This window comes from Poecilia reticulata, linkage group LG18 (assembly GCF_000633615.1).
Source record: "Poecilia reticulata strain Guanapo linkage group LG18, Guppy_female_1.0+MT, whole genome shotgun sequence".
NCBI classification, from domain to species: domain Eukaryota; kingdom Metazoa; phylum Chordata; class Actinopteri; order Cyprinodontiformes; family Poeciliidae; genus Poecilia; species Poecilia reticulata.
Window position 1 is genome coordinate 9,671,861 of NC_024348.1, and position 25,049 is coordinate 9,696,909.

Genomic DNA, 25,049 nt, shown 5'->3' on the forward strand with positions numbered 1-25,049 from the left:
CACCACTGAGTTTGTAATGAGCTTCCTACAGTACTTTAAAAAGTATTCGCAGCCCTTGCCATGTTAAATCCCCAAACTTCCAGTTTCCTCAAGTTTAATGTATTATTAGGATGCAGTCCAGCATGAAGGCGATGGTGAAAGTAGAAATGATACAGGATCGTGAAAATGTTCAAATCTAAGCATGGAACAATGTCATGTCCAACTGGATTCCATCAAAATTGAAAGATGTTGATGGAATTTTTCATTTTCATCAAAATTTGTTTAGCAGATATACTGCTAAACAACAGTTTAGCAGTATATCTGCTAAACTGCTAAACTTCAATCAGGGAAACTGATTGAAAAAAAATTCAATCAGTTTCCCTCTGCCTTGCATTATCGTTTCCATTTTTCCTTCCTTCATCATACGTCTGTCTCCAAGGTTTGTCCTTCCTTTTATTTATCCTCGACTCAGTTTTAGGTTCTGCCTTGCATGTTTCCTGGTGCGCTTCCTTCTCTTTACCGTCGTGTCCTTTCTCCCTTGCGATCTTCCTCCAGTCGATTTCTTCCATTGACTCGGTCTCATTTCTTCTGATGATTTTTAAGCCAGTCTACTGTGAAAGTACTGGCTACACTACATGGTGAGCATTAGCACTCTGTGTTTTAAATGGGTGTTAAAGGACTGAGAGCTCTGGAGAGTTAAATTTGGAAAAGTTTGGAATGTGTGAAAAATATTGAATATTTACCTAAAAATGGAATGGCTAAGTCAAAGCGTGAATATAAATTATATTAATCTGTGTATTACAATATGCTGCACAGCACCTCACTATTTCCACATTTTGTTTCGTTAAAGCAATATTTCTTTCTTCAAAATGCAACACACAAATACCCCATTATGTCAATGTGCTAGAAAAAAAAAGTGTTTTTGCAAATGTATTAGGAAAAAGATGCATGAGTATTCACAGGCCTGGTTAATACTTTGTTGATAAAGCTAAAAATTAAGCTCAAATTTAAGCCAGATTTAAGCCTTTGAGATGTTTCTACAGCTTAAATGGAGTCCACCTGGACTTGATTTGGAAAGGCACACACCTGTCCATGTAACGTCCCACAGTTGACAGTGCAGGTCAGTGTTAAAATACCAAGCATAAAAATCAAAGGAATCGTCCGTAAACCTCTAAGACACGAAAGTCTAGATGCACAACTGATACAAAATGGGAGGGATATAAAAAAAATAAAATCTTGGTCACTTTGAAGGTTCCAATAAACTCAGTGGTTTCAATCATTTATAAATGGAAGAAGTTTATCTCAAATTAGTGGCTTCAGACCCTTTTTGAATGTCCTGGATTTTCTGCTTTGTGTTGGTCTGTCTTTTTTTTTTTTTTTTTAAAGCTTGTGGTTCTGTGATGAAATCTGAAAAAGTTCAAAGTGTTTAAGTCTCGCTCAGCCCTTTGTCATCCACTTGCATATGTTGATCTCCCTACAGAACAGATGCTGTGTGCTCCAGTTCTGTCACTGTTCTTGTCATTGCAGGCATGGGAAGCATCAAACTGAGGAACAGAAAAAAGCAAAGGAATGCATTTAATGACTTAAATGTCCAATTAAAGACCAAGCAGAAAGAAAAACAGGAATACTATATTGCTTTGATCTTCTTAATCAGCATATTTACTGTTGCAACTTGACAGACTGGACATTCTGGACAATAGACACTGCTCATAATTCAACATTTTTTCCTACCCATCTGTTTGGTTTGACTTTCTTTTTCAATTATATTCAAATTATATTTCTTTCCTCTCCTCAATACTTTTATCTCCTTGGGCAGTGTCTTGTAAACTTTATCAACACGGAGGAGGAGGAGTAGATGTGAGTAAAATACCTACAAGACATCATTTTGACACGATCACATTTATCCCCCACGGCTCACGTTTCTGATACTTTTCTGAATGCAAATTTGCTACAACCAAAGCAAATGCCATATCTGTACCAAATGAAAGAAAATTAACAGCAAAGAATTACAGGTCTGTGTTTGGCTGAACAATACAAGCCCTTCAGATAGAGCAAAATGTTCAACATTGAATTTGTCTGAGTTTGAGACTGTTTTGTGTCCAACTTAGCTGATCGTATTATATATGCAGTAGCCTGTAGAGCAGACCTGAGCATACTGAATAGAAAAAAAACGTTTTACAAACTATAAAAACAAGCATAAGAGACAATGAAATTATATATATAAAAAAAAAAAAGTTTCCAGTTGCTTTTTAATGATGTCCACAGAGTTGGCAAAACAAAGCTGCCGGGGCAAACTTACACAGTTTTGGAGACCACTGACTGAAAGGCACTGCCCCCCTTAGTTTCTAGGCGCTTGAATGGCACAACCAGAAGATTATGAATTTGGAAACGAAATCGAAATGACACAAATCACCAGGGGACTGGCCGTTCAAGGCCCTGTTGGTGAGAACTTCTAATAAAATTATAAAATCCCTGGAGCCATGTGAGCATAGAGCTGGAGTGATATGAGTGCATTTAGTGGATTTGGTGAGAATTCTGGTTGCTGTGTTCTAAATAGCTTGTACATGTGAGAATGATTACCTGTCCAGAGTGGTAAAAAGAGCAATACATTAGTCCAAGCACTAGAGTCTAGAGTTTGTGCCGATTACTTATTCATTTAAAAATCATTATTACCGCTATGCAAAAAAATGATGATATCCACCCAAAATATTCCACTTCCAATAACATACCACATCAGCTTCAATAAAAAGGTAACAGGCCAATTTTATGTCCTAACAATTTTTGTATTAAATATCCTCTTTTCTGGCCTTTTAAGATGATATGTACAGTCAAATTTTCTGAGAAATAGATTTTGTTTCTCAATGGCAGTAGGTCATAGAAATCACATTTAACAGAGATAAAGGCTTGAAATATTGTGTGTATTGAATCTGTAAGAAGATGATGGAAAATCAGAAGAAAAACTTAACATTTTTTTCATTTTATTAAAATGCATCAGTGTCCATGGAGACCTGGCTATAGATTGACAGTATTTGCCTGAAAGCAACAATTGGTTGGTTAGTATGGGTGCAACAATTGTTAAACAGTTGGTAAACATACTAGGGGATTACTAGGGGATACTCCGTCTCATTACATGTCTACCCCACAGGTGTTTTTTTTTTTTTGCAATGTCTTGAACTGCTCCACATCTTATGCTACACCTAAAGTTAGAAAGCAATGTGTTGCTCAGAAGTAGACATGAAGTCATGGTTGACCTCGTGTTTGACGAACTAATGCAGGTGAAATGAACGACCAGGAGCCGCGGACAATGATGGTCCTTAAGTAGGTGATAATTGAGAGCTCCCTGGTGGGGCTTTTAAAGACAATCAGCGCTGAACCATAAAGAGAGCAGAGATGTACAATAGCAAATCATAGTTGACACCTCTTAACTGCACAGGTCAGAGCAGCTAATGGCCTTCCCAGAGAGCAAAACAACCACAAACAACCCATACGGGCTAAGTTCACTTTCTATCCTTGGACCACTTGAGCATAGTGTGCTTTTTTGAATTGAGTGGGCCATTCCACTATTTACCAGTCCAGTCAAACTAATTTAATTGTGTTCTCCAACCAAAGTGCTCTGGCAGAAAAAGAAAGGCGAAACGCAGCTTTGTGCGAGAACGAACGTTCAAAAAAAAAAAGGTGAATTGCTGAAAGTGGGAGAGAGTACAGAGACCAAAACACGGTAACCCCTAAAAGCCAATTGCACAACCATTAGGCGGTGACATAGAAGAAAAGAAGGCAAAAAAAAATAAAAAATAAAGTTGCATTGGACGAAATGAAAGGTACACCCTTTGTTCATCCAATGAATGGGCTTATCATGAAAGAAAGAAAAAAAAAAGCAAAGTGGCAGCCTCCGATCAGGGCTGGTACTCTGTCTGAGAAGCAAAGGAGTAAACAAGTGTGTCATTTGAGACGCGCGCTGCCGAAATTCCATTTCAGACTCAATTTTCCTTGAAAACAATGAGAATAATTAGCTTCATAACTCAAATGCTGAACGGAAAAATAATGGCGACGATGAATCATAATGTCACACGGTATCATTACAGCAATGCTGAACGCTTATTAGGAGACCAGCATCACAATCGCACATCCAGCACAGCCATCTGTCTGGTTTAAGGATGCTAACATGGCGATAGAATATTTATTTATTAATTTATTTATATGTATATTTATACCCCCAATGTTTGTGCAAATGTACAAAAACACATCATTAAGACAACTGGGACGATAAAACCTAAGAACAGGAATAAACAGCATTTTAGAAAATGTCGAAAAGTTGTGGCTTACTTAGAAAACCTTGTGGCTTAAAAACGTCTAATAAAATGGCAGTGAGGACACGTAATGTGAAATTTAAGTATAATGTCTGAAAATCAGTTTAATAAAAAGAAAAAATCCTTTGAAAGGAAGCATGCTTCATTTTCATCAAGTTAACTCTTTGTACACCAAAGCAAGCTTGAGGAGATCTCTGTATGCCCTAGGATTTCAAATCTATTTAGTATTAAAGCTAAACACATAAACAAAAATATAAAACCAAGAGAACTTGTGATTAAAATGAGTAATGTCATTTACGCTTCAGAAGCCAACATCTATGTACTATTCATTAACTAAAAAAAAAAAAAAGAAACACTAGTTCCAAGCTTAAGCCATCTATTAAAGGGAGACTAATTACCAGGAAACGGACAGTGATCTCCTTCAGGTCAACAGGTCGACGTGGGAAAGATTTCTCTCGTGTGTGGACTCCACATATTTCAATAAAAGAGCTCACCTTCAGTCTGAAGTCGATCAACCAGTCTGACAGACTTGAGGACAGCCTTCAGCACATAAGGTCAACCAAAAGCAATACGAAACAGAATCTCTGCAGTGTCTGTTCAGCCTTCATGTTATCTATGCTCTTTCTCAGCCTGAATGAATATCTTTCACCATGAAGAAAAGTGTTAGATTTTTTTTTTTTATCTGTGCTTGATTTGTGCCAATTTCAACTCCTGACTAATGTAAAATACCTAACCTTAAGTCGTCTTTACTCGGGGAACAGCTCCACATCAGAGGTGTGGTATATTGTGCACTGCTTATGTGACGTGTTCACCCACTGGAGGCTCTGGTATGAACGATCCCCAGGGCAAGTCCCTTCTTCTGCGCCTCATATACACCCAACACTTCCTACACACAACACACACACACACACACACACACACACACACACACACACAAGTTTAATTAGAATTTAGAAAAATATGATTAAATGCAATTCAGAATCCTTAAAATACACGAATGAATCCATTGCAAACTTCACTGAATAGCCAGTCAAGGTGCACTGCTCAACTTTATTCCGTTGCTTACAAAATGCACAAAAGGGTCGGCCACTCAACATGCAAAAAAGCAAGGGGAAACCTTATTCACGATGCAACTGAGAGATTAAGTTTTGTTTTTATTTTGAGTACTTGTGTTGTCCCTCCAGACCATGCTGTCTTTGACAATGGGCCCTGGCGACTCCATCCACACAAAACAAAACAATAAATAAATAAACATATTTCTTTTTAGTTTCCAACTGACCTGCCACTGGTTGGAGTTAAAAATTGTCTGGTTTTGGTAACTAGGCAACATCTTTGTGCATCTCAACTCATTTATTAGAAGTTTATTAGAAATGTTGACATAATTTAAATGCAACCAAATAAAAGTGCAAATTCATTGCACTTTTTATAGCAGCATTGTATATGTCGGATTTAGTTGTAACACGTTATTGATTTGGAATTGACCTTATATTTCTGCATTTTTGTTTTGTGAAGTGTCTCAAGACATTTGTTGTAAATAATTTTAAAAAAGGAACTGAATTACTGTAACGGACAGATTTTCACTCATTTTATTTGGATTTTACTTACATAAATGAAGCCAAATTTAGAAGTGCCACCTTTTCTGTTTATTGAGCACCTGATTCTTTATTCTTAGCTCTGTGGTCACACTGTGGTGGTGCACTGTGTCATCGTTGGTAATTGTTCAACACCTTTCCAGCAGGACATTTTGGGAAATCAAGCAGATTTGCTCAAAACCATTTAAAGACTGCTCAGTCAGAACATGAGAAATATTTCCCCATTGTGCTCAGAAAGACCATCTGTGTTTCCATGAAAGTTTCCCACTCATGTTCTTTGCTTCTGATTAATACATCCCTTTTTTTCCCCCCACAGCATCTCAAGTCAGAACCACAAGCCCATCTGATGAAAGTTCATTCAGGGAATGACTGTGATTTCGTCGCATGTAGCCGCTTGCATTGATACGCATTCTGGCGTGTTTACGTTTCTGAAACAAACCAAAGCATGAATATATGATTAGCAGAGATGGCTAATTAATTTTCTTCATCAATTTAATTATGTTCATGTATATTAGTTTGATCTGCATAGTTTTCAATTATCTCTGGATGTGTGCTTCATTAATTCAATGTTACACAGAAATTTAATCAATCTATAATAGACTTAATGAAGTGTTTCCATTACATTTCGGGTGAAATGATTTGACTTATTTTTTTTTTTTTTATTGGCAGAGTGAGGTCACTCATTATTTGAACCTGTGAAGATCATTTTTATTTGTGCGGAGGGAATTTGCAGGTTTCCCATTTTTAATTTCCAGGTTAAATTGTCAATAAATAAAATGTTCCCTAAAGCTTTAATTTCTAATTTCCTCTGTTATGTAACCCCTATTTCAGTCAAGCCCTAATTAGGAACAACATAAAATAATTGCCATGTTCTGTTGCTAATTTGGCAACTAATCGGGGTAAAGCACAACCAACCCAATTAGTTGTAACCATTAAGTTTTAAAAACACATATCACCACTCCTACATGCATGCACATCTGTATAAACTGTATCAGGAACTTTTTATTCCCCCTGGTAAAGAAAAATCCAACTGTCGCTGTACAATGGCATAAATATTATCCTGTAAATTTTTTCCTTTGTCAGCTCTTTTCAAATTATGGCTTTAAGGATGGAAGCGAGCTTAATGTCAGGAAATCGTACCAAGACCACTGAATGGTTAATCAGATTTTCAATTGATGGCAGCCGTTAACTTTAAACCACCGAAGCTGAAACTGAATCTAAAAATCCTATAACTTATGCACATTTATACAATCAAGTCATTGCTGATTTTATTTTGTCCATCTTCTAGTAATTCCTTTTCACTATAACTGCGTAAGATTAAGTATAAAGGCGGCACAGTCTGCGTACAAATAATGGATGCCAGTCTACAAAGCTAAAGGCGGGTAGGAGATGATCATCATGTGAATAATCTCAGTTCTCCGTGATAAATCCTCTCCAACATTTGTGAAAAGCAAACAGGAGAAAATGTGTCAGCATTGTCAAGTTGATTTTGTTGTTGGCTGTAACAAGTCATTTTGTTCAACCTAAATGATGGAATATCTGATTTATTCCGACAGAAGAAATGTAGTGATTTTAACTTTTCACAAAACATTGAGGGAGTAAAACGAATGAGGCTCTAGAGAAAAAGTCAGATGCCCAATTTCAAGGCTTCAAATTGCAGAGTCAAATTTCTTCTAAGTCATGTTTGATATATCCAGTCATAAAATATATGACAGTACCATCCATTTAATAATTGGGCAGATTCAACTCAAAGTGTGTTTATTTTTATACTAAATGTTCTCAAAACATTTTTTTGTAATACTGTGATTTTTTTTATTTGTTTTTTTTACTTCAGCTCAAATGTTCAAAGCTGAATTTCACATGAAAATTACATTTTCAATTATACTTGCATTGGGGAGAATGTCAATAAGTAGGGAAAAAAAGAAACACAAGTCAATAATGTGTGATTCAAACTAAATTCATTCAAAAAAATAATAATACAAAGAAGAGCAATGATTTGAAGATGTTTTCTATGCCTTCAGGGAGCTTCTCAGCCTGCATTTGATCTCATAGGTGTGTTGCACGGAAAAGGCTGGGGGGTTTGTGCTGATCAATGTCTCCTTTTCCTCCCTCCCAACATTATGAAGAACTTCCAGGAGATTTTTGAATTACCCTTCCAGTATCAGCAAATCTTCGGGCACCGAGGAACCACAAAAGACTGTAATGAGAAGATGCTCTAAAAAGTTTACTCGTGCCTGCCTCCATCCAGAGTGGATTTATTTTCACATTACACACGGATTAAAGAGGGTGGTGAGGAGACTCCCTGACTTTGATCTGACCTCGGAATGCAAGGTAGACCAGAGAGCTCGCAAATAAAAGAACAGAGTCATAACCCAAAACTCTTCTTCTCTGTTCTGCCGTGGGAACCCCCCTGTTGACATCGTCCCAGAGGAAAAGGAACCCGCGTCCGGTGTTTCGGGAGAGTTCGCCTCAGCTGTCCGAAAGAATCTTGCAAGCAGGATTAAATGGAGCAAACGCGCTGTCCACCTGGCCCCACTTGTCAAGCTGCTGATCATACCTGCTGCTGAAACTTGGCGATATCCATGTTGAGCAGATCAGGGCCAACCTGACTGCCTCGAGCGAGGTGGTGATTTTGACAGGATTACCTGCAGGATCAACAAAGCGTGCCCTCTTTAGCTCCAGAAGCTTTGTCACTGTGATGCAGGTGGATAAGGAGCAGGTGTGGAGACCGAGTCAAAAAAGACGGATTAGTCTCTGACAGTAGAATAAATGTTCAGTTTAAGTCACAAAGAAAAAGAAGGTAAAAGCACAAACTTATAAAGACATTTGTAACATGATGAATACCCATCAACTCCAAACGGCCATTTGGAATAAGCGTATTAATGGTCTTGGTTGTACGGTAGATTGACCTTCCCAGGATGTTCAGTCTTATTTTAAAATAACTTTGTCTGGCATATTAATGTAAAAATCTAAAATAAATGGACAGAAAACAAAAACGGATGTTACATATGTTGAATGCATTATGGTTAGTGGCAGTATTTAAAGAGACCTTTACTTTACCTTGACTTGTGAAGTATTTGTAGACAAATATTGATTGAATTTTTAGAGTGGTATGTGGCTTTGTGCAGCCATTTTTTTTTTAAATTCAGCTTTACATTATTTAATTGAACTCAAAAAGCTCTATAGCTGCCAATGTGATGTTCAGAGTAAACGGGGAAATAAACCAGCAACAACAAGTTGTCTAACTGTTTGTTGTACGCTTAAGGCAGACAAATAATATAAATCAGCCTGTTGGCGCTGCCACATTTCAAAGTGACACACAAACGGCGTTCAGGCCTAGTTGTGCCAGTCATTGCTGTTCTTTTTGCATTCATGCTGCCAGAGCTTTTCGACTGATATATAAAAAGTAAATAAATAAAAGAAATATGAGATTCCAACAGGAATGTGCTGTATATTTACTATTTGGGTTCTTCCCCAGCACATATAATCCGCAACCCAATGTTTGTCAGCTTTTGTCCTTTTTGTCCTGCCGCTGTATGGGCTTTCATGCCTCACTTCCCTTCAAAGACAAGTCAATGGTGGCTCGGTGGTGTGGTATGCCTGGAAAAATCTAAACATGACCGAGGAGATGTCGAGTAATCCGGGGTTAACGTGTCTGGTCAGATGGAAATCCTGCTCAGATTGCAAAGCAGCATGGGTGTCCATCCGCCCCCTACGCCGCTTGTCGAGCTGCCAGGCTCCGCCAGAGCACCTTCGTATCAAGTCCATTATAAACAACCCAGCAGAGAGTCTGATTATAGACGACAGCTGGGTACAGGTAAGCGCTGGCACAGCTGCGGTGTCGGCCCCGTCCTTCCTTTTTGTTGCAGTTTGGAATGTAACCTAAGGCGCACAGCAGCTACACCTGGCAGGAGGTATGAAAGACTCGCGCGAGTTTTGCAGGCTCGAAGCGCTTTGCCAAGCGCGAGGAACACAATGACGGCAAATTATAATTAAGAGAACGACTTTCTTCAATCTTGCGCCACACCTGCCTCTAGCCTTGGGACACTTCAGCTGTTCAAGTTCAATCACAAGGAGGAGATACACATGGCAGCACAGGGACAGCAAAACGTCCTGCATCAGTTGGAGTGGGTGACCAGGCTGTAGCAGTTTGCTTGAGCCATTTGTTTTCTTTCCCTCCGATGAATTAACAATTTTTTATTTTTTTTACCTGCACTGGGGAATAAATTGATTAGGATATAAAACTTTGTGGTATCTTATTTAAAGTCCCATTTTGTCTTAAAAGGGTCAACTGTTTAGGATTTTTTTTTTTTTTGTGGTTCTATGAAGTAGTTATGTACAGTCAGCATCTTACCTCCAGTACCTTTGTGATCCACCTCATGGAAGATTATGTCTCACCTGAGAGTCTAGCTCTAATAGATAGCTTGATTAAGACTAGCTATAAAGATGATGTCCATCTTGAACCAATTTTAATGCTCACATTTGTACCGATTTTGGCAAATGGAATGATTTAGTTTGGAATCGACCTTCTAATCATCCTTCAATTTTAGCACTGTCCATTATATTAAACACTCACCCTCCTACAAAATAGTTTAACACCTTCATCCATATCCATCATTCCCATTTCCTTCATCCAGTATTCCTACCACCACCTCCTCCTTCATCCCTTTCCTTCACCTCAGCCCAACCTAACCTTCTTAAAGATCCACCTATCCTATCTCCTTCACCCATTACTCCTGCATACCTACTTAATTTCTCATCTCCACTTTATCCTTTATCTTTACCATCCTTTTTACTTTATCAATCATTTCACCCATTGGCTCCACCTCAATCATCCTTCATCTCTCATGCCCATCTTCTTCATCTTCATCTCCACGTCTCATTCTTAGCTCTCTAACAAATGCATCACTTACCCTTCATCTTTTATCCCTGCTCCTTATATCCTTTGTTTCCATTTTGTTATGCCTTCAGAACCAAAACAGTATCTGTAAAATATGAACACTCTAAATTAAACTAAACCCACTCTTCCCAAGGAGACATGGCAGTAGCAGATTCATGCTGTGCAGACGCTTAAATAAAAATACATTGGTACATTTGGTAAAAATAAATGCACCATATTTTCTCCATCATACAAAACACCACATTGTGTTTGTAATGAGAACTTTTGCCATTTGATGATTTTCAATGGGACATTTTGAGAAGGTTGTCAGCAAGATTTCAATTAAACAATCATTTCATAGCACAATATAAAAAAATTGCAAAGAGAGTTCAAGGGAGAATAAGCCGATTTAACCAGATGCCTTATTTGTCAGCAGACCACAACTTCCCCCATCTTTAAAAATGTGAAAGTTTATCCATCTATTATGAATGTAGAAACAAAGACATAGTTCAGGGATGGATGAGTTGAGATTTGTGAAGGCTCTGCCAACCGGTACCAAGCTGTAGTGCTCTTTTTTTTTTTTCTTTCCAACTGTTTGTTTTGAATTGTATCCTCCAATTTTTAGCAAAGATAAATTTAATTAAATACTAATTTCATGCAAAAAAAAAAAAAAAACATTCAAAGCACAAAGTTAAAAGTTTATTATTCGTTTTCTTCAAAAAGAAAATATTGCAAACAAATTCACTATTTTGCTCAGGCAGTAACCTTGAGATATTTACTTTCACAGATACAAGGCCGGCCCGAAATACCAAAAATAATTCTGGCTCTGCACCTTAGCGAAAATTTATGAGTCATATTAAAATAGAAAGATCCTAAGCAGGAAGAAATCCGTTTCAAGAGGAATCTGAGCTGCACAGGCCAGACCCTTCTGTTGGGAATTCCTTAGCTGGCTGTAGTTCACCTACAGCCAGTGGAGCAAAGTCATAGGGAACACCTGCGAGCGCTTGATGTTCCAAATGACTGGAAAGAACAAGAACAACACGGAGTTGGCCTTGGCAAATCATTCATCATTTTTCCACTACCTCCCCCCCATGGACCTGGTTCACTGTTTAAAGCGTCCCACAGAAGCTGGTGGAGTTCACAGATGTAAGTTTGAGGCAGATGTGCAGCTGCTGTAGCATAGTGAGGATACTACCTTAAATTTTCTGTTTTTGGTGTTGGCGTCACTGTTTTTGGCAAATGTGCCTATTTATATGAATGGGGGGGGGGGGAGGTGAGAATCCAATTTGGGAATTAATAAATAAACAAACGCTCCCTGTGTCTCTCATACATCTGCTCAAAATTTTCTCCTCCCACCGCATGTGTCCTCGCTGTGAAACCAGTTAATAATAGCCATGCGGTACATGCTTCTTTGGCCCCATTACAGTGGTTATTACTGCCTAAATTAAGGAAAAGAAAGAATGCCTAAACCCATCTTGTATGAAGGAGGCACCTGAAGAAGACGTCACTATTAGCAAACTTAATTACCTCATGTCCTAGGGGTACACAACAACCCCCATCCCCAACATCCCACCCCTTACTTCCACTCCACACAGGAAGAATGAAAACATCCCTCCTACATGATCACGACATATTTCATGCCAATGCCAAGTGCCTCACCACCATTTCCCCTCCTTTTCATCCTAGGACATGCACCCAGAATGCTAATCACAACCACAGCAACAAGGTCCCACAAAAAATGTTACATCCGTTTTTCATCGCATTTTTTTTCACATTATAGCAATTAAATTAAATACGTTGTTTTTTGTTGCATTTAAAGTGACAGACCAACATAATGTCAAAATTGTTGGATGGAGAGGAAAAAAAAAAGACCAAGTCTTCAATTTGAAAATATTTAAAGGTCAGTAATCATTTTTGTAGGCAGCCCCAACTTTTACTCTGATAGCCTGAAGTCGCATTATTAATAACAACAAAAAAAAAAGTTCACTTATGTCCAATTTCACTTCAGTGTAGCACTGTTCTGTGAAGAGGTTTATTAAATATCAGTGTACAGAGAGCATAATGAAGATTAAGGAATAAAGGAGACAGGTCAGGGACAAAGTTGTGAAGTAGTTCAACAAAGGAAGGGTTTCCCCCAGAAAACTTGCTAAGCCCGGTGGTCAGGGCGTCGAGGCGGTCCACCGTGTTTTTGTATTAAAAGATATTAAGTTGACAGAAAATGTAAAAGTATTACTGTGTAATTATATGTTACGGAAAAAGATCTTCAGTGAAATGCTATTTAAACCCACAACTAGTATTAAAACAACAAATTTGAACTTCTGTTTAATCCAAATTAAGTCAGCGGCTCCATCAGGCCCCCAAGGCCTTCAGGGGCCCCATAAACGCTAATATTTTAAAATGGACCACAGATACATAAATGTAACACTTGTTTATTGTGATTATCAATAAACAAGTGTTACATCTAGAAGCTCAACCTCTGCTCTGACGAAAGCGGCATTAGAAGACCGGACCCATGAAGAGAGATCTGTCCTAGGGGACTGTTAAATTTTATTCAATTGTTTAGGCATACATAAATTAAATTGTTTTAAATTGTTTAACATTTAAATACAAGATTTTAAGGATCTGGCAAGTTTACTTTGTAAAACTTCAAAGAACAATATTTATAGTTAGATTGTTTTGTTACCATAGCAATAATCTGATGCTGTGAGTTTAATCTTTGAATTTACAAATACAAATTAGTAAACTGCGATTATAACTTATTGCTTTTTAGACTGGCCAATTAAACTACTCCCTTCTCCCATATTTCACTAAATCTAACACAGAAGCAGTTAGAGGAGCCGATGATTTTAGCAACAAAAAGGGCCCCTAAGTCAAAGTCTGCTCAAGGCCTCATGCAGCCTTGCATGATGAGGTAATCCACTGCACTCAGTGGTGCAACTACACATTATTCAGGTGGATGCGAAAACATAGATCGCCCTTTCTGCTTTGAGATGATCTCTCTCTTTATTTACATTTTATGTAAACAAGGACAGAGATGACAGTGATGCAACAATAAATATCTTGAAGTAAGCGTTGTGCTGCTTGACTTTTTTTCTTTAATACTTTGCACTAGAATCAGAACAAATGTTTTTCTGAAACAGTTAGAAATCCACAAATCACAATTTCAGCTAAAACTCAAAACAAACCACAACAATGTTCTCTGGCATCTATTTCTATTGTCTAACGGCCACAGTTACCACGGTTGCTGGAGGTTTTTCTTCAGTGTCCTAATTGAGAAATGATTGCCTAATTAATGGTTTTAATATACCATTGTCAAACAAAACTTAATATTTAACCATTAAAATTCATGTTTTAATCCCTAGCCTCCTGGTATATACCCTTCTGAAGTCCGTCATGGTGCCTCGAATGATTAGGTGACACAGTTGCAAAGAGTTAATAGTTTGAGTCATGCACAACTGATTTGACCGTTTCCATAGCAACGATCAGAAGCAAGATATTCCCCCACAACTACAGTGAGCTCATTGTAGCTATGATGACCTCATCTATGACATAGATCAAAGAACATCTGAGGTTATGAATGCTTGGATCTCAAAACAGGAGGTTATATCCAAGCAACACTTTGATTGTTGGCACCGTTTTGAGCAAAGATTTTGATAATGGAAAAGATTGCATTCACCACCTTGTTTTTTCCTATTACCTTTGGCGCAGGATATTTGGTCACCACAGGAGTGAGGAAGCTTTGTAATAAGCTACTTCCTGGGGTGATGTTTGATACTAGTAGCTATAAGGATGAGTCCATCGAGTACGATGAAATTGACTCTTACCTTTTCAACCCTTCCCCGGCTGGGGAGTCTGAAACATCGGCCTCTGCTCTGATGATAGCGGCATTGGAAGAATGGAGCCACCAAAAGAGATCTGCCCGAGGGAATGTCGAAGAGAACCTTGAGTCTGAAACCGTAACCTCTGCTCTGATGATAGCAGCATTAAATCACTGGACCCGTCGAAAGAGATCTGCCCCAGGGAATGATTTCTCTAATCTCAAAAAACAAACTTCCCCGGCTGGGGGAGTTTGTAGTAAAAAGGAGACCGTTGAGTCTAGAAGCCGGACTCATGAAGAGAGATCTGTCCTAGGGGATGATTTGGACGACCTTTCGTCAGAGGAAACTTCCTCTGACGTTTTCTTTGAAGAGATGAGTCCTGACCATCGGACCTTAACTTGTGAGCTGAATCCCTACGATGTTCGACATCTGATAATACCAGAATTTGCCGCCAAAGGAGCTCACGATCACAGGGTTAAACAGCAGACCAAACATCACACTAGAAAGTCTTGCTGTTCGTTATCTTGAGTGTGACAGATGCATGTTACATCTGTTACACTCCTCCTGATTTTTAGTACGGAGATCTTAGTCAGCATGTTTTTTCCCCTCCTGGGGACGCCCTTGTTCTTCTGGGGGGCTTCAATGCTGACATGGGTAATGACAGTGAGACTTGGAGGGGCGTGGTTGGGAGAAACGGTCCCCCCAATCTGAACCCGAGTGGTCTTCTGTTGCTGGACTTCTGTGCTCATCACAGATTGTCCATAACAAACACCATGTCTAGGCATAAGGGTGTCCATATGTGCACTTGGCACCAGGACACCCCAGACCGCAGTTCGATGAGCGACTTTGTCATCATTTCGTCGGATCTGTGGCCTTATGTCTTGGACACTCAGGTGAAGAGAGGTGAGGAGCTGTCTACTGACCACTACCTGGTAGTGAGTTGGCTCCGGTGGTGGGGGAGGATGCCGGTCAGACCTGGCAAGTCCAAACATGTTGTGAGGGTCTGCTGGGAATGTCTGGCAGAGTCTGCTGTGAGTCTGAGCTTTAACTCCCATCTCCGACAGAACTTTGAACACTTCCGGGGGAGGTGAGATACATTGAATCTGAGTGAGCTATGTTCCATGTCTCCTTTGTAAAGGCGGCTTATTGAAGCTGTGACCGCAAGGTTGTTTGTGCCTGTCGCGGCGGCAACCCTCAAACCTGTTGGTGGACACCTTCGGTGAGGGATGCTGTCAGGCTGAAGAAGGAGTCCTATTGGGCTCCTTTTGGCCTGTGGGACTCCAGAAGCAGCTGATGGGTACCGGCAGTCGAAGTGGCATGCGGCTCAGGTGGTTGCTGAGGCAAAAACTCAGGCATGGGAGGAGTTTGGAGAGGCCATGGAAAAAGACTTCCACACGGCTTCAAGGCGATTCTGGTACACCATCCGGAGTCTCAGGAGGGGGAAGCAGTGCAGCACCAACACAGTTTATAGTGTCGCTGCATTATCTTGTTGCATACCTTGAAGGATCTTAGCTTCCTCCAGTCTGCTCTGTCCCTTTGTATGGATGCTTCACTGTTGCGTCTCGGTCCAGTCTGTTGTCCAGATGAACACCGAGGCGTTTATATTCTTCAACTACCTCCACTTCTTCTCCCATGATGGAAATGGGGTATGATTTGATCCTTCTCCTCCTGAAATCAACAATCATCTCCTTTGTTCTCTGGTGCTCCAGCTTCCTGGCCGCAGTCTGAATTCATGACTGTTAGGTCAACTGGTCTCTAAATTCTCCTTAGGTGTCAATAAAAATAAAGTTCATGAATTAAATATCAGAAATTAAACATCAGGGCTGCATAGTTGGTAGCACTGTTGCCTTGCAGCAGTAAAGTCTTGTGTTTGAATCCGGGCCTGGGTTCTTTATGCATGGGGTTTGCATGTTATCCATATGCATGATGGGTTCTCTCTGGGTGCTCCGGCTTCCTCCCTGTACAAAAAGATTTTGTGCACATTAGATAACAGATGGATGATGGAAAACATTTTTATCTTGTTTATAATAATAATTAGTAATGATAATAATAGTAATAAAATGAATATTAATATATTAGTATGTTAATCAATATACAATTATATAATATATGATTAATATACTTAGTAATATATTATATTGCTAAGTACTATACTAAAATTATTATTGTTAATTATAATAATATTATTATTGTTATTTATATTGATAGTCGTAATGATATAACAAAATTATAATTTAATATTATTATTGCTATTGTTTTTTAATAATAATAGTAGTAGTAATAATATCCCCACATAAAACTGAATATTCAGTCTATTAGTGTTATGTTTTTATGGCTTGATGTTTATTTTGTGATTATTAAGTGATCAATGTGGTAGATTAGCTACTGCATCTATTAGCTCATTAAACACCTGCTGTACTGATGATCTATCAAAATTGGTGTTTAAGTCGCCTTTTATTTTCTAACTGAACTAAAACAGAATTCCGCACCACATCTAGATCTTAAGGTTGTCAAAGTCAAGGTAGCATAACTGAACTACTTCCCTCTCCCTCCATATTTTTTTCTTAATCAACTTTTTCCTGACCCGTTTATAAAAGCACTGCATCCCTTTGACTTTTATCAGGAGTACATTTAAAATTGTGTGTTATATTGACAACCTAATAGCTAAGTACGTCATTAAAGCTTTGCTTTTTAAAGATTTTATAATATGTTTTGTTAAATATGGAGTTATTTTGTCCTCTAATTTTATAAAAGCATTTGATAAATGAATTACAAGAGCTTACAGGCTACAAGCGCAATTAATTCAGTTATAGATCCAGATAACCACTTCACATTCGGAAAAATAAATGAATTATTTTTCTACAGAAATGAATAATTAATCCCAGGTCTTCAGTCAAAACATCTAGAGCTACATATTTTCCTGGGTAATTTTAAACTTTAACTCTGTATTAAGCACGCACGCGCGCACACACACACACACACACACACACACACACACACACACACACACACACACACACACACACACACACACGGTTTCTCCCAGAAAACTTGCTAAGCCCGGTGGTCGGGGCGCCGAGGCGGTCCACTGGCGGTCCACCGTGTTTTTGTATTAAAAGATGTTAAGTAGACAGGAAAAGTAAAAATATCTCTGGGTAATTATACGTTATGGGAAAACATTGTCAGTGAACTGCTATATAAACCCACAACTAGTCTTAAAAACAACTAATCAAAAAATACAAATTAAAATAAATATAAATTATTTCCACTTCTGTCAAATCAAAATTAAGTCAGTGGCTCTTTCAGACCCCCAGAGCTTCAGGGACCCCACAAATGCTAATATTTTAACATAGACCACAGATATATAAATGTAACATTTTTTTATTGAGATTATCAATGCTGCTAAATTTGACATAATGGTTTCAGCATATATAAATTAAAAGACTTTAAATTATTTAGCATTTAAATGTAAGATTTTAAGGAGCTGGCAAGTTTACTTTGTAGAAGTTCAAAGAACAATATTCATAGTCCGATTGGTTTGTTACCATAGCAACCATCTGATGCTGTGAGTTTAATCTTTGAGTTTCAGCTCCGTTTGTTCACAAATACCTACAAATTAGTAAAATACAGTTATAATTTATTGCTTTTTAGGTTTGCCAGTTAAACTACTCCCCCTGTCCTAGATTTCACTAAATCTAAAACAGAAGTTGTTAGAGGTGCTGATGTTCTTAGCAACAAAAGGGGCCCCTAAGTCATATTCTGCTCCAGGCCTCATACAGATGCACGACCCTGCACGATAAATTAAACCCGCTGCACTGCGCAACAAATGGGAGATTTAATTCAATGCTGCTAATGTAACTTTAGTAACTCTTTCATTTCGTGTCTCTTTAGTTTTTAACAAGGGGACACAGAAACTATTCTGGTTGGTCGAATTTCTGGACGAGTTTTTCAGATGTCCGGTGGCCACGCGCATTAACTCTGTCTGACTAAGTGGGCAAAACATTTGATACGGTTTGGTGCTTAGTGTAACCGGAAAAATTATACTAGTAATAATAATAATAAAATCAGCGTGATGCGTGACTGCATGGAGAGCACGAAAGCTCCTCACCGGATGAAACCTGCACGATGAGTGATTAGCACTGGGTCGTTAACCACTAACGCACCGGCTAACCGGGAACACAGGGAAGACGGGGCCAAACGCTGGGCAGCGTGTTGAGATGTAAACAGCGCATAATGTTTTGTTCATACATCATTCTCATCGCTCGCTCAAAGCAACTCTGAAAGCGCGACTACAAGTTATTCCTGCGGTCGTAGAGTTGCGCAACCAGAACTAACGCGGTGGGTTTAAACTCTTACCTTAATCAATAACTCCTCATAACTAATCACAATTCCTCACAGGGGGTTGATGTAAATATCCATAGCGGTCAGCCTGTGTCCATTTCGAGTGAAAGGAGGAGCGAGATCCGCGCTGAGGTTAACTTTAGACATCCAGCTGCTGCAGCCCGAAGCAACGCCAACGCGAGCCGGACCAATCACACCAGACCAATCACACCGCTGGTGTGATTGGTCCGGCTTCAAATGCATAAACTATAAACATATATTTTAGGAATAAACCTGCTCTGATAGTGAAACGCTCTGAGCAACATAAACACTTGCAATCCGACTTAAAAAAAGGTGATTTTTTTTTCTTATTTTATTTTCCTAAAAAACACACACAAAAAAACAAGAAAGGCTTAGCCTGGCGGTGGCGCTAGTAAAGCATGGTGGGCCGCCAGGCCTATAATACACTGGGGTAAACCCTGAAAGGGTTACATAAAACCGTATGAAATGACCCGACTGTCCACCTACACTGACACCAGCACCAGGAAGAAGCAGCCAAGAGGCTGTAGGAGCTGCAAAACTCAGACTTTTAGGTTTAGGGATCTTTTTATGAGTGAACTATTGGTGGCGACAGTGGTAACAGTTCATCTTATAACTGAATACCCACTAGTGACCTTGGGAGGACAAGACACTTTCCATTCCAAATGTACACACTTTTTTGTTACAAATAAATGAATAAAGTATAAAAACAAAAAGCAAATTACATTTTCCTTCCATTTCACAACTACACCTTTGTTGGACTTGACATAACATTCTATTGAAATGTAAATTAAAGCTTGAAAGTAACAAAAATGTGAAAGTTTGAGTATTTAACAATATCGATTTGATTTTTGATTAAAGAAAATAAATATCTTGTTTATATAAACTCAATAGTAGAAGACATGTTTGGCCTGTGTGCCTCCATTTATGATGATACTTTAACCTTTTTCCTATTGCTGTGGAAATTGAACAACTACTTGCATAACATAGTTGAGGTTAGGCAAGATCTCAAAAGCCATAAAATGAAACCGGATCCCTACATGAAGAGCTTCAATACGAGTTTTTCTGACTTGCGGTGAACAGAACATACAGCTGCCTAAACATGAGATCAGCCCATAGATTAAGGTCACACACCGAACATGAATCCTGAATATATTTTTTAACAGGACATTCCAATGAGTTGGACGCAGTAGTAGAGCACCCAGTGGACTATTACAAGATATGTCATGGTTTCATTGAGACTACTTTGCTGAACCGAGGTAAACTCATGACAAGCTAAATCAGCCGGAAGAGAAGACAAGAGGGATGAGGGCAGACAGACAAAGGCAAAACAAAGGAGGGGGAAAAAATGAAATCATGTACCGTTGAACAGCAGTGCTGTTTCTGCGGTCACTGCTCTCCAGGACAAGCTGAGAAGGACAGCTTCGCTATTTCTCTCCCCATGTTGGTGCAGGAGATCAATAATATCGCTTTGTAAGGGAAGTCAGAGAGCTTATATTGTGGAAGATGAAGCATTGTGTCTGGAATTATTCTATAATGTTGCTTCAGTTAACTATATGTAATAAGATGACTTGTAGTGAGCTGTACATTGGAAAATGATGCATAGCCCTGTGCTCATTTTTGTTTTTAATATTAGACAAAAATAATCTTATTAAAAACAAAGAGCAAATGTTAAGAGGGCGAGGGGGAAATCTAAATCTGTCCTTATGTGGAAAGATAGCTGTGCCCCACATCTGCCATCAAGAGTATGCAATAACTGACAATGAGTCTTTCACATCACAGGGATAAATTTTGAGCTCCAGGTAAAAAAAAAAAAACTGATGACCAGATATTCTGCAGGACTTTGTGGCAGAGAATTAATTTGCGTCCTGAAGAAGCAAAGCAGTTCCAGGCTATCATACTGCCACCACCATGTTTGACAACTGGGATGATTTTTTAAAAATTATTATTTTATTTTTTATTAAATGCTGCGTCAGTTTTCCTAAAATTCTTGATCGTTGCGTTTTTATGGGGGTCAGTAATGGATTTAACTATAGGGAACATTTTGGATGCCATTTCCTACAACTTTCTTTCTTTTGTTCCATAGTTGCTCTTCCAGTATTTCACTGGATACCCAAAGCCTTAGAAATGTCTTTGTGACATACTCCAAAGTAATAATAGTCAATAACAGACCTTTATTGTTCATCTTATTTCTTTAGATTATTCCTTTAGCCTGCTTCTGTTGTCAGGTTGAATTTTGCTTTTTTTTCCTGGCAAAAGCCCAACCTCTACATAGTTTAGTGGAGCTAAACTATGTAGTGATAAACTATGTAGTGAAGCTAAACTATGTAGAGTTCACAAAACACGTGGTTAATAAAAATTTATTAGGTCGAGGCATTCTCTTTGGCACAAAGCCACGGATGTCCAGACGTCCTTTTCCTCCCAATTCCCTGGGATTATCTTTGATATTATTTTAAACAATTATTTGGGAGAAAGTAAAAACAGAAGTGATGAACAAAGGGACATTTACCTTTTCACTGCACAGCAAAAGTATACATTAACTCAACAGCTAGGAATTTATTAGGCAAAGTGTGGTCCAAGAGTTCAGAGGCATAAAATTAACAGAACAGATTTTCCTTCTTTCATAATATCCAAATATGAAATAATCGGTTTTACCCTTTTCTGAATATTGTGTTTTAAAAGCACATGAGGTGATCTAAGGTTTATTCTGAAAACATAATTATGCTGGAGAATTAGGAAGATACTAGGGACCCAATATTATGAGCTTGAGGTGAAAATGTCAGCAGATGATCTATTTTTGTTTTTTCAGATTTCACTACTTTAAAAAAAAATATATATAGCCTATATTTAAAGCTTCACAAAAGATAGTCTACAAAAAAATAAAAACAAAGCATTAGCAAAGGTGGCAAAGATGCCTTCAAATTAAAAAAAAAAAAAAAAAAAAAAAAGAGTGTGAAGTCAATCCAACATACAGTAGTGCTGTAGTGGTGGTGGTCACCAACATCACATCTGCAAAAAATCACTTCTGAAAGAATAACCAATGGTAAATCTCAATTAATATTCTAAGGTTACCTTAAAAACCGAAGTTTTCTGGTGTTTCTCCGATGTTGAAAACCTATAATAGATAACGGAGTACCTGCTGAAAGCAACTTCAGTCCAGATTTTTCAAAATTTGTTTTTGGATAATACAAAGCACATATTACTAATTATGGAAACTAGGGACCAACAATCTGGAGGAAAAGAAGAGAGGATCGGTCCAGTATTGAACCTAATGATGTTTTAGGTTCCCCTCTGTAATGCGAGTTACATTTTTGTACTTGCCATTCTTCTAACTAGTATGCAAATTTACTGAATGATACTCTTAGTAATAACCTTAAACTTCTATTACTATCCAAAGGTATAACGTAAGCCCTGAAATAGAAATGTCCTGATGGAAGGTAGACAGGAAAGCAGGCGAAGAGATGCCGGGATGACGTGTAGCAAATGGCCACAGGCCAAGACTCAAATCCAGGGCTGGCTGCAACAAGGACTGACAGCTTCCATACATGAGGCACCTGTTCAACGCTTAGTCTCCCCAATGGCTTCACGTTTGACAGCGACTGAATAAATAGATGGTCCAAAGGGCCCTCTTACTAAATATGGATATGAAGCCGAGATACGCATTTCCAATCCTACATGGTGCTGAATGTTTTCTGTTAAAGACAAAGACTTCATTTACCAGCTTTGGACATCGAAACCTTTCCCCAATTTTTCTTAGCATATTAGCTTAAGTTGAGATTGGTCACAGGTTCTGATCTAAATGAGTGTCTAAACCCACAGCATGACACTGCCACTCATATGCACCTTCTTGGATGGATGATTTATTTGTGAAAAGGTGATCAGTGAGATGTTCAGAGCCTGGTAGTTTTATAAGCTACTTGGAACTTATCCACAATATACTTCTTATTCGTTAAAGTTCTGAGGCCGTCACAGAACAGCTGTACGAACACTAAAATGAAATTGCACCCAGGTGGAAAAACCAATCACTGGCCGCTTGAATTGGCAAGTTGAAATTTATTGTTATCAGGGTAAAAGGGAACCGAATACCAATGTGAATCGCGCTTCAGATATTTTTATTTGTTAAAGATTTTAAGAGCCATATGCATAATTTTCCTTACACTTCAAAATCATGCACTGCCTTGCATTGATCTCCAAACAAATCAGCGATGAAGAATTCAGGATTCTGAGCAGATCAGAGGCAGCATCTGGAGGGAGATTGTCTATTTTACGTAGTGTGGGCAGATGTTGCAGCTATGAAGTTCCCTCCAGCACTGGTTTGTTTACAGAAAGAGAATGATTTTAACTAGCACATAATCCTGCTTGTCAGCACTGCTGAGCTTGAAGTTGTCTCATATTTTGATGGTGTTATACTTGCACGATCAATAAGCAAACACCAAAAAAAACCCTCGCTGCATGGTTTTCATAAAAAAAATTTAAAAAACTGCTTCAAATAAAACCCAATATGAGAAAAGTCAGCATGAGGGCTTTGTGCAATATGAATGAGGTATGTAAATTCAGAAAATGCTTTGCGTCTTCCCATCTTGCTGGATTAATGACTATTAAGTTCTCTTGATGTTGAAAAATCAAAGGTGCAGCAAACAAAAAAAAACAAACAAACAAGCCTAAAAAGCACCACTAATTTCAACCTCACATGACACAAGAACAGAGGTTTGAAAAAATAAGAAAATCAAAACCACGAAGGGTGCGTTTGTTTTCTACTTAAATCCAAATTAGGCATTCCTAAGTGATCTTCCTGGAGTGAGATATCCATAAAGCAAGTCCAACTCTTCAGTGTACCATTACCCCCCTCTGCTGGCGAAGACAAAATTCAAAACTCTCCCCGAGCTCCACAAGGGAAGTACATTTAGAACATTTTTACCACCTCATTGTTATGACCCAACACATTCTGGCTTGGTGTTAAACAAGGAGAAACAGTCTAACACATGCTGTAGATTTTATTAGTCGAGCGGAGCACTGTGACTCATTTCCAAGTCAGTGGCTGGAGGAGTTGCTTCAGTATGCAATATGCTCTCTTCTCGCAGTATGACTTGCTCTAGCTCTCCCTCGTTCCCTGCCACCTCTCGCTCCTTCATTCACAGTCGAATTCATTAGCTCTGCTTGCCATGTTGGCGATATGGTGAGGAATAAAAATTAAGGTGACAGAAAAGATATTAGCAGACGTCTTGTAATAAAATCAACTCATGTCATCAGGGAAAGTACAATTGCTCGGAAACTCCCAGGGTCTTTTTTTTCCCCCTTTTCTTTCTGCAGATGTCCTCTACGTCTCCTTCTGAGTTAACGCGTTTCTCTCAGTGCACGGTCTCCTTCTCCCTTTCTACACACCATCGCACATGGAATCTTTCAGCTTATTATGCATCGCTTTGTGTCATGGATGCTGTGACAAACAACATGAAGACGACTTCAAAATCGACTAAGCCAAAAGCTTCTCCATCCCTCCCTCTGTCCTGACAGACAAAGTAACATTTAAAAAAAAAAAACGTTCATGGAAAAACTAAAGTTAACCCATCATTCATTTTGCTATGGTAACTGCTAATCTTCTTTCTACCTGATCATCATAGGGAAATGCTGCCCCTCTCTTCCTTACAACCTTGCTTTAACAGATTGAGGTTTGCAGACGTCTATTGGTGCACAACTCTCTGAAGATCTTGGTATCGTATTCCAGCCAGGCTGAAAGTTAGACTTTGATCGGGTCAATGAAAAATCTCGATTCTTCTCCTTTCTGGTCATGCTGTAGCTCCACTTCTGTCTTTGGTAGATCATTTCCCACTGATGGCATACGGAGGAGTTCATGGTCAGCTCAATAGCCATTTTAAGAAAACGATTGCACTACAAATCTGCAAAGACAGCTTCTCTCTCCGAGTGCTCTCTGGTCATTTATACATCACTTATCAAGTCAGTCATGTTCCAAACATGTGCTTTTGTCAATGTCCACACAGAACTTTACACAGATAAACAGGCAGCAATTTCCCATTACTAATGTTGACTGCTTCCACTCTCCATTCAGCCAAAATCCCTGTTGATGCATATTCGTCTTTTACTAAAGATCCTATCCAAA

General features: G+C 38.7%; 1 long non-coding RNA gene across 1 annotated transcript in view; it reads right to left on the reverse strand.

Moving 5' to 3' along the window:
- Positions 1 to 1,472: 1,472 nt before the first annotated feature.
- The window catches only part of LOC103480504 (uncharacterized), a 28,353-nt gene continuing 4,776 nt past the window's right edge, over positions 1,473 to 25,049 (reverse strand). The window contains exons 2-4 of the long non-coding RNA XR_536098.2: positions 14,582 to 16,533; positions 5,021 to 5,172; positions 1,473 to 1,523 (exon numbers count right to left, since the gene is read on the reverse strand). This is a non-coding gene — a long non-coding RNA (uncharacterized LOC103480504). The remainder of the gene's footprint in view (positions 1,524 to 5,020; positions 5,173 to 14,581; positions 16,534 to 25,049) is intronic.